This window comes from Macrobrachium nipponense, chromosome 47, assembly GCF_015104395.2.
Source record: "Macrobrachium nipponense isolate FS-2020 chromosome 47, ASM1510439v2, whole genome shotgun sequence".
Taxonomy (NCBI): domain Eukaryota; kingdom Metazoa; phylum Arthropoda; class Malacostraca; order Decapoda; family Palaemonidae; genus Macrobrachium; species Macrobrachium nipponense.
The window spans coordinates 30,649,547-30,660,581 of NC_087222.1; the positions used below are offsets into that span (position 1 = coordinate 30,649,547).

Sequence of the window (11,035 nt, forward strand, 5' to 3'; positions counted from 1 at the left end):
AGCCACACGATTGCCGCCATATGCCATACAGGTACTATCCGACTTACAACCTACTCGACATACGACCACTCGTACTTACAACCTTACTTCAGCAGTTGACCATTGAGTTACTTGGCACTGCGCCATCTCATGAGAACTCTCATCACTCAGGCATGAGAACTCTCATCACTCAGGCAGCATCAGTTTGAGTTACCCTGCCCCATCTGCAGCATCATTTGGTATTAACTGTACTGTAGACTGAATTGCAAACCAGTTTACGTAAGAATCGACTTCTGACATGCATGCAAGAACCTAACCCCATTGTAACTCAATGCATGAGTGTACGTAATATATACTATTACATAAATGATTAAAATGTATTAGTAGAAGTACATTATGGTAAAAAGATTGAAATAATGATTGTACATTACATTACAGTACTAAGTAGGCACTTTTATATAGCAAAGGTTTGATAAGTATACTCTACCCAGTATGTTGGCCCACTTTCTAAGGTTCGACTTACATCCATTCTGACTTATAACCAGTGGGTCGGAAACCAAACTGGTTGTAAGTAGGATAGTACCTGTATTGGATTTCAAAACTGCGTTGAAAACATAGTTTACGAAGAGCGTCACATGCTTATTTTAGTTCGTATGGGGCTTTCATATATCACATTATGTTGACGAAACTTCAATCTTTTGAATGGTATGCTTAAAGTTGCAATTGTATTCTTGTTTTCACCAAATTAGATATTGAGTGAATAAGGCCTGGCCAGCGCGATGACGATGGATCGTCCGCGGGTTTGTTTACCCTATAGGAGGAGATTGAAGAATCATCTCGAGAATGCCTGGAAATTTTATAGAAAAATACTTGGGGGGTTGGGGGGTGGGGTAAGCCCTACCCTGACCAAGTCAGGCACAATTCCCCAGGTTAGGTTAGGTCAAAGGTAGGGTTAAACTTTGCTTTATACGAGTTGCGCGGCCAAATTCCCACCAGTTGCCAACCATGCAGTTAATAGTGCCATTTTTGCCCCCCCCCCCCCCCCCCCCCCCCCCCCCCCCCCCCTTGCCTCCAGCTGGTCAGGGCACAACACCCTAAGTTAGTTAGGTAGGTAAGATCTAGATCTGGTTAGGTCAGGACCTGGCATCATATGGGAAAAATTACGTCCATTTATGTATGAGGAACCTGTCCTGCTCGACAACTGGCGGGAATCAGGCCGCGCAACTAACGTTAAGTTTAGGGTTATAATGGATTACATTTTGGTAAAACTAAAGTATTTAAAGAGATTTATTCCCATTCCCTCTCTTTGTCGACCAGGAGTGTTCCTCACCTAGTTGATGATTTTGTTTGTGTTTATGATATTTCCTTGGGGTTTGTGTCTTGAAAGTTAGACTGGAGGTCTGCTTTAGTTCTCATTAGAGTTGGTATATACCTGTCCTATGAATTTTATTTTATTCATTAGACACGATGAAATAGCTTCTGTTCATGAATGATAACTCAGTCTGTTGGTGTATTTTTTCTATATAGCCTATGATAAGGTGATAACTGAAATGCTTAGTTTCTTTTTTTTTAGGAGTTTTGCTTATGGCGTTAACTCCTCGTACCAAAAATTGTGAGGCAGATAACATCACCACTGCTTAACCTGCCTTTCGGTTTGTGTCAGTTTACACAAATGCAAGAAATGATTCTTCTCATTTGTAAAAGGCTAAAAACTGTCAGATCTTTTACATAAAAGTCACATCTTTTACGTAGGCTTTCTATTCCTGATCACTAGTGCAGATATGTTTAATGTTCTAACAGCTCACATGAATAACAACATTATCTGTGGCAACTAGCACAGGATTGAAGACCAGTTTGTTGAGAAAACAACTCTGTTGGAGGGTGGTGCCATCGGTGCACCTCTTGCAACGCACTGTAGGCATTATGTAAGGTTCTTTGGTGGATCCTTTCGGCCCCTAGCTACAACCCCTTTCATGCCTTTTACTGTGTCTCCGTTCATTTTTCCTTTATCCATCTCACTTTCCACCCTCTCCTGACTATAGTTTCATAGTGGAAACTGTGAGGTTTTCCTCCTGTTACACCTTTCAAGACTACTATTTATTTTCAATTTCCCTTTCAATACTGAATGACCTCATAGGTCATAGAGCTTGGCTTTTGACCTAAATTTGATATTCCATTCCAAGAAAATAAGAGTAAGGGATGACATTCTTATTTGGTGTCTCCTGATTGCATGAAATCAGTACTACCTGATTGGAGCACAGATGTATAATTCAAAAGCGCTTGTCCTGGATTTTTTGCTAGATGACAGCTTATTTATTTAATGCTAAAATTCCATATAGTACAGGCAGTCCCGGGGTTACGACGGGTTCGGGTTACGACGCTCCGAGGTTAAGGCGCTTCTCAATTATATTCATCAGACATTATTTCCAGGATTACGACGCCTACAACACTCATCTGGCGGATGAAATATGACACAAAAAAATGCAAAATAATCAATATTTGAAGGTTTTTTTGATGAAAAATGCAATAAGAATGGAGTTTACATAGTTTTCAATGCACCCAAAGCATTAAAAGTAAGGTTTTCTTAGGATTTTTTACGATGTTGCGGCTTACGACGATTTTCGGCTTACGACGTGTCTCAAGAACGGAACCCCCGTCGTAACCCGGGGACTGCCTTTATTATGTATTCCGTGAGGAAAAATACGATTATATTACCTAGACGAGAATGAATTTCTCGTGCAGTAACCCTCCCTTGCCCTGGCTGTGATGTTTCCTCTGAATGTTAGAGACAACCTAAAACGTCACACAATATTGTTCAAATTGACCTCATAAGCCAGACCTGTGTTCATTAGCAAAAGCAACATCATGACCTTGCCTTGAAATGGCTGGAATTTAGATACTTCAATACCATCTTTGACAGCCTTTATGCTTGCAGATATGAGTTGTCTACTTGTGTTGCCATTTGATACCCAACCAGCTGTGTCTAAATTAACTCGAACAATGGATATGAGCTTAAACTATTTGTTGAAATTGGCAGGAGCTACTTTTCACTTCACTACTTAACCAAGATGTTGGAGGCTTTGTTTTTGATCTCTTTATCAATTCAAATGAATGGCAGTAGACTTCTTTATAGTTTATAGTGAGCCCATATCTGTCATTTGTGATACTCCACAAGTTTGTGTTTAGAGACCTTTGTGGTCATTACTCTGATGCTGGCAAAGGAGTTTTAAATAGGTTACAGTACTATTAATGCTGGTTCAATTATGGCGTGTCGTTAAAGCACCCAGAATAAAAAAAAATCACATAAATACTTGACACGCTTGGAAACCTTAAAATGTGGAAACTTCTGAAATAAGTCTAATGATCTTTCTCCTTTGTTAGGAAGCAGTGGACAGCATTTTAAAGGGATTTATTGCTGATCACTTGTACCTCCAAGTCCCCATAAAATGGTACATATTCCATATAGTTTTATTACTGAAAATGCAGTATATGTATAAATATCAATAAATCTAATTTGTCATGAAGGAAATTTATCATAGTTTATTATGGCCTAAATAAATTTACCATACCTCTATTGCTGTAATCAAATTTATGTAAATTTTTCTCTACAGAGGCACATGATTTTTTTGTTTCTCACCTGATTTATAAATTGATATTTTGAAATTTTGTGTGCATTTTGATACACCGTATTAAATTCCAAATATTGACCTTCAAAATGATGCCTGAATTGAGTATAACAACATAAAACTTCACCACAAACAAGCAAAGAAAACGATCACAACAGACCGCAACAGACATAAAAAAAAAGCAGCCGAACTTGTCTCGTAAATTGTTTGCCATATCTTGAAAGTGCTGTCATAATTTTCTCTATAATATAGTGGACAGTGTGTTAACTTATGCTGTCGTTTTAACTTAAACTTTATGTTAATAAGTCTTCGTTTGGTTTGTTTCAGCTGACTGTAGTATAGATGTCCTTTTATGAGGAGGAGCGGGAGTTGCGTTGCGTTTTGAGTTGGTTCAGCAACTGGGAAACGCCCCAAAAGGAGCAGTTTTTAGCTGTTTTGGTAGAGAAGGCTGTTCCTCCAGATATTGACCAGCTGTTTCAGGTAATTATGCATCTATTTCTAACATGGCTTCGTTAATCTATGTAAGTTTCCTGGGATATTTGAAGCGACAGATATTCATTATATTTAATTCTTTTGAATGTTAAGTTTTGGTTTGTTTTAACATTTGTTAGGTGTGGCATTCAGATCCTAGTTTAACACTGATTATTTTTTGGGTTTCATGCACATTACTGTATGTATTAGTAAATGTAGGCTCATGTGTGTTATGTCTATTTATACAGCAGCTTCTTAAGGTATATTAAATTTAGTCATGAAGTCTGAATGATCGCAGGAGGCTTTATTCAGTCATATTTATTCTTCCGTAACTATTTACACTAGACACCGTGAGGTTGCCTTTTATGCCTTCCTAATAATCATAATATGATTGATCCTCAACTGAAATATCTTAACATAGAGTAAACAGAAATCAGGTGTGATGTTTCTCAAGCGTGAACTGATGTGCATTCTATTCTTAACAGGGCCTAGACCGGCTAAACCTGAACAGCAGTTTCCAGTCAGTCCTGCAGTGCCAACTGCGACTGTTTTCTCAGTGGTTCGACGCATGGCCTTGCAAGTATCGCAACCTGTTGCTCGTTAGCCTAGAACTACAGGACCCGAGCTTTGTCGAGAAGTTCCACTATCTCGTCAATGAGAAGAACGCCGCAGCAAGTGGACAGAACTAACCTCTTTTCAATCCAGACACCAACATGCCCCAGCAGCACACGACAACAGACCAGGTGAAGTTCTTGGCTCAGTGGTTCACCGCCTGGTCAGAGATGCAGAGGGAGGATTTCTTGCCCACATTCTAGTACAGGCCTATCACCCAAAAGACCACATTAATGGTCCTCCTCGGAGGTATCGATTCCCTCAGATACAGGGTAGGAGACCATCCCTGTTCGACTGTCAGGTAATGCCAGTTTTCTTCGTGCTTTCATTGATTTCAAACATGGTATAGTACAGTATGCCATTGTTTACAGATTGAAACTTTGCTCTGTGCTCTGGCACTGAAATAATTGTGAAATAAATTGTTTTTAGATTGCTAAGACTTCCAAGAATTGTTTTATTATTTTGTTTGTGTGTTTAGCACAAGAATTGATTTATTATTTTGTTTGTGTGTTTATCACAAGTATTGGTTGATTATTTTGTTTGTGTGTTGAGCACAAGAATTGATTACTTTGTTTGTGTGTTTAGCACTGAACGCCATTTCAGAATTGTACCTTCAATTTGCAGAAACTGATTCCTCTTAATATACAGATATAATGAACTTAACTGTATTTTGCTGTTTGCACCTCATTTGTTATTTTTGGAGATAACTGAAGAACTGATTGCACTAGACATTTAAGGAACATGTCTGACATTCAGTCGTTTATTCACATCCAGCTCTAAGTCTGGAAACGTCCTCTATTGCAGTTCTTCCTACATTTCGGTCTTTCCGTGTTCTTTTAGTTGTCTCCTCTGTGTAAAATCCATTTATTTAATTGTCTTTCCTTTCTCTTGCTTTTATCACTCCCATCATCTGGAACACTGTTGTACTTTCCCCATTATTCTAAGTCTTAGGTCATTAGTCTGTCTAGGAAAAATGTTGCAGCCTGTATTGAAATCTGCTATTCCTGGTTTTCCTGTAAGAATCCGTTTGCTTATTTTTGTTATTCTAGATTCAATATGTTATAACAATCTTTTGTTGGAAGGGACATAAGTTTTCCCATCGCTTCATGTGTCATTGATGCTGAAATTCAAAGTTCACAAAAGAATTTGAAAAAGAATAAGGTGTTTTGGTGCGTGTGATCCTAGAATTATAGGTTGTGAACCCAATACAAAGTCTTTAAATTTTTTTCTGCTTTGTCATTCATCAGTATTTTATATTAGTACATACTATACGTATTCTGTATTCCTCCTTACAGCATCATGGTATAAACACATATAAACGGAGGTAAATACACAATGAGCATAAGGACAAAATATAGAAATGTTCCAAGAATGTCCTCAACTTTTTGGATTTTCTGTTCCATAGGTTCTGTTATGCCAAATGATGACTAAAGATGTTTGATACAAACATTTCATTGAGTATCTTGGACAGTAAATAGCAGTACACTATCTCTACTAATGTGTGTCTTGCTCTATTGCATTCCTTGTAGGTTCTTTTCAGAAATAATTCTGTAGATACAGGTGACATATGGTATTCGGGGGAGGGGGTTTGGCTGTGTACCACAACTCTACATGAAAAGCGAACTCTGTGAATACTTGGAACTCCTAAAAACAATTATAACTGCCTACTTTGATCGTTCAAACACAAAAAAACCCCCAAAACCATTTATACCTGAATATTTTAATACTTTTATCACAAAAAATAAATTTTGTCATGAAAACGATAAGAGAATACAAGTAATTAGTCAAATATTTCTCTATAAAAATACAGCGAATAGGCAAATTTTCCCTGAATTATATGTATACATGTTCCATAGAAAAATCTGCTAATAGGCGAGTCCATGAGTCCGGACTGCGAATAGGCGGGGGTCAACTGTATTTAATCAGGTGTCTACGACAATTTCTTGACTTGAAATCTCTTCACAGGTGAAATTATTTCATGACTGGATTGGGCAGCTGGACTGAGAACGAACGGACGAACTTCTCGAAGAGATGCGTCAGATTGATCCGAGCTTCATGTACCAGTACGACAAAGAAGTGAGAGGAGAGTCGTCGAGAGATGTCTCTCCGCCGGCGATTGCGGTAGGAAAGTCAGAACCCACCCAGCTCTGTTAGCTCCCCTCCCAGCACTCTGCCTCGGTCTCACAGCCCACATGACTCGGGACTCGATGAACCTCCCAGTGACAGTGATCATACCGAACCCCACAGTTTAGACTCGCATCAAGGTAATGATGATCCGGCCACTCCACAGCCGGGAGGCGATTGTCATTTGATATCCGACAGAGCAACTGTAGCTCAGCCTATACTATCTGATGAAGGACCCCAGTCAGAATGTGGGAAAACAGACAGTGTGACCGCCAAGAGTTTAATCGTGACAGAAGATGCTCGTTCCCCGATACATGATTTGAGTAACGCACGGACGGGGGGAACAGTAAAGGGGGGATTTTATGAGTGGCCAAGGTTCCGAAATTGGGTTTTAGTATTGTTAGAGCTGTAGTTAATGGCACGGATGTTGACATCATCGTTTAAAAACTGCAAATTGGTCTCGAACCACCGAGTTAACACTGGATCAAATAGATCAGTCGACGAACTGATACATTCCAGGGAAAATGTCCCGTCCTGCCATGGCAATTGATTATTGTATAGTAGGATTAAATTTTGTTTATAGTTTAGCTTGAAATACAAAATACAGTAGGTATTTAGAGATTACATGATAAAGAACATTAGAACATTGGGTCCTTGCAGGTAATTCTCGAATCTCTTTAAGCAAATTAGGATAAACGGGGTCCAAGGGATTTGTGCGACTTAAAGACTGCTGGTGATAGATAACATGTATTCTGGCCTATACTACTGATCTTACTAAAGGACTGTGAGAAAACTATATGTTGTATGATTGTATAATGAGCATGTGAAGTGTATTTTCATAATAATCTTGAAGATAGTTAGTCAGGGGGTTTACACGTTGACGCATTCCAACTTCGAGTTAATGTGTGTGAAAAAATTTGAGTTTATGTATTGGTAGCTGATACAGAGTGATACGTATAGCATTACTTTTTCTCTTACTGTGGAGTATTTTTATAAGCACAGTACAGTCCAGTCTTTAAAAAAAACACTTATGGTAAATGTTACAGATGTAACCATTCTCTATTATTATTTCCTTCAAATTGTCATTTTTTGAAATGAGGTTTATGAAATATATTTTGAAATATATACTTTCCACATAGATGGGTTTACTCATAGAAAACATTCCCCCAGTCTTCCTTAAAACATCACATAACTGAAAGTAAGTTGATGACAGCATTTGAAGACAAATGTAAATGCAAATTGAGAGGTTCAGACTTCACAGTGCAAACAAATGTTAGGTGGCCAACTCCTGCAGTAGTTATAAATGTATCCAGTTGTTATGTTAATCATTGTTTAAAGGCAGCCAGAGTAATCCTATATTTTTTAAGACAATATTTCATATTCTAGGTGACACTTGTTAGTGAGAGATGCCTACCCAAGGTCTGGAATGGAAAACTTCAGCCTGAGATACGGAAGGAACTTGTGGTATGGACAGAAATCGGAGCTTGAATAGTGAAAGAAGTCAGTCGCTCTTTCTCATTCTCCCTCTCTCTCTCTCTCTGTACAGCTTTCAGATATTAAGCTTGTCAATTGTGTGCTCTGTCACGACACTCAGTAGAGTCTTCCCAGTGCAAAAGTTAACTTTATTATTGGGACCATTATTTTTACTTCACTTGCATTTTGACTCCCAACGTGAATTTTTTCTTGATCCAACTAGAGTCAAAATTTGAACTCTAGCGCTGGTCAGCATTCCTCCATTTGTACTGAATTGCACGAGCGTTTATGAAAGAATCATATGCATTTTGTATTAATACAGCAACTACTGGGAACTCAATGCTTGCAGATCTATAATATGGTGATTTGTCTTGTAGCAGGTAGACACTGAATACAGGCCCTCCCATACTTACTGTACAAATAAATTAGGTGCATTTTCAAGTCTTGATACTGACAAACAGTGTATCAAAAGCGTTAGACTTTATAAAGTACTTGTCACATAAAGTAAAGGCCTCAAGTGATGTTTTTGTAACAGTTAATGTTGAGTTATCACTTGTAATGTTTTGAGAACATTGTGAGTTCCAATTAAACCAGATCCATGGACCAGGTCTCCTACATGTTTACCAGTTACTGATATGTTTCCCACAATGATTTGTGCAAAACTAGAACATATTGGATTTGTAATTATATATGTGAAAAGCAGGTAAATGTGATTCTGTAGACTACAGTATCTTTCTGAAACTACTGATCATTGTGTAAGCATTCCAGATATACAAAAAAGTTAATGTTGACAATACCGTAGTTTAAGCTAGAAAGTACTATATTCATGCCACTCCATTTTTGTTGAACACTTAGAGTATCTTATTGCCAACTTTACTCTGGCATTTAAAATCTGAAATTGTTTTCCAATAATCATTTCATAAGAGTACAGACTTGTTTATTGCTGTGATGGTGTACACTGTATTTACTACGCTTGTAATTAATACAGTGTGTATTTTTAAGTACAGAAATTGTCACTTTGGTCGTCTACTTTTTAACTTTGCTTCTGCATAAAGTAGCATAAGTAGTTACTGATTTTTCAAAGGTGATAGGATTGGCTTTGAAGTTGCTCCTCTTTTGTAACTTGAATTAATTGTAGTTGAAACGTAAAAGTACAAATGAAGATTGTTTGACTGCTGAATTCTGTGATGCAAATCAGGCTTTTACATGAGAGGTGCAGTTTTCATAAACTGTACTGTTTTTTTTATATAAACAAAGACTGGATTTCGATACTGTAACTGACTGAATTTTTGTAAAGTCATCCCATTCAACAGATGTGTACGTATCCACTGTATTTTCTTAGGTTACAGTCTGTTGGTAACTGAAAAAAAATGGACCACACATTGTTAAACCCCTTCTTTGAGCTCTGCCATAATGAAAATACTGTAGTGTCATTATTGAAGAAAAACTAGTTTCTAATATATTTTTGAAATGAAAAGGTTGTCTACTTATATATTTATATGTAAGGATGAGGTCAGGGTTCATCATTTTTTAAAAGCTGTAGTATACGTGAATTTTGATAGTCATTACGTATATTTCAGGCATTGATATTAAACCTGGGAAACATTCCATAATGTCTTTGTGATGTGATTTTTGTCACAAGAAAATATAAGCTTGTTCCAGGAGTGGTTAATTATATTTTCTGATAGAATTGTTTTTATATGAAACCAACTGTGTTTGCTTCATGACTGGAGAACACTTCACACGACATTTATTAATTAGCTGTTACGAGGAACTTCATTCATTTGATACCACCAATTTAGACGTGAAAGTAAACTGCTAAAATGCTTCAGTTTCAAGGACGTTGATTAACGTCATCATTTTGGTCAGTCACCTAAAATCCTGGCAATGTTTGTCATGTGAAAATGGTTGAGTTTTGTATTAACACATTTAGTACCCTGCTTTTTAGTAAGCAGGATAAAAGTTATTTGTGAATCCTAGTTCCAGAGTGTTGATATAAAACATGATGTTAAGGTACCCCAAGGTATATATGTAACATGAAGTGTTCTCCAGTATTCTACTTACTGGTATTGCAGGATTTCTTGCATAGTTGAAAATGAAGTCTGGTAGTGGTCACAGTGAAAAATGCAGTTCCATTGTTGTGGAAACAGTTTTAACATTCTATGAAGCACAAAGTGGTTTTGGAAGTGGAGCATGGTGAGGTTGAGATCATGAAATAGGTCTGCTATTTGTGTAATCAAAACATAACCTACTTTGATTGTGAATCAACATACGATATGCTTGTTGCTGTCCATGGATGTTATTTAGTCCTTGCTGCATTTCCAGTACAGCGCAATATTTACTATATGGGATCATTATAAGGTGAATGTTGATTTTATAAATAAATGTTTAATGAACATTTTTTATCCATTGTTTTATTTTTCTTTATTATCCAGCGCCTCAGTTGTGTGATTGGTATGGTCTTGGCCTGCCACCTTGGTGGGTGCAAGTTCGATTCTTGGGCATTCCACCGAGGGGTGAGAGATGTGTATTTCTGGTGATAGAAGTTCACTCTCGACGTGGTTCGGAAGTTGCGTAAAGCCGTTGGTCCCGTTGCTGAATAACCACTGGTTCCATGCAACGTAGAAACGCCATACAAACAAATATTCCGTTATGCTCTCGTCGTCTGAATTCTGACTAGAGATTTCTTAGGAAAATTGACTACTAGGTCAGAGGTGTGGCTTGACCAATAATTGTAATAAGTGATTTTA

The 11,035-nt window shown here is 37.6% G+C and overlaps 1 long non-coding RNA gene across 1 annotated transcript in view; it reads left to right on the plus strand.

Annotated features, from left to right (window-relative positions):
• LOC135204496 (uncharacterized) overlaps window positions 1-4,911 on the plus strand; it is a 29,949-nt gene extending 25,038 nt beyond the window's left edge. Inside the window, exons 2-3 of the long non-coding RNA XR_010312254.1 lie at window positions 3,933-4,085; window positions 4,562-4,911. This is a non-coding gene — a long non-coding RNA (uncharacterized LOC135204496). The remainder of the gene's footprint in view (window positions 1-3,932; window positions 4,086-4,561) is intronic.
• The last annotated feature ends 6,124 nt before the right edge of the window (window positions 4,912-11,035 follow it).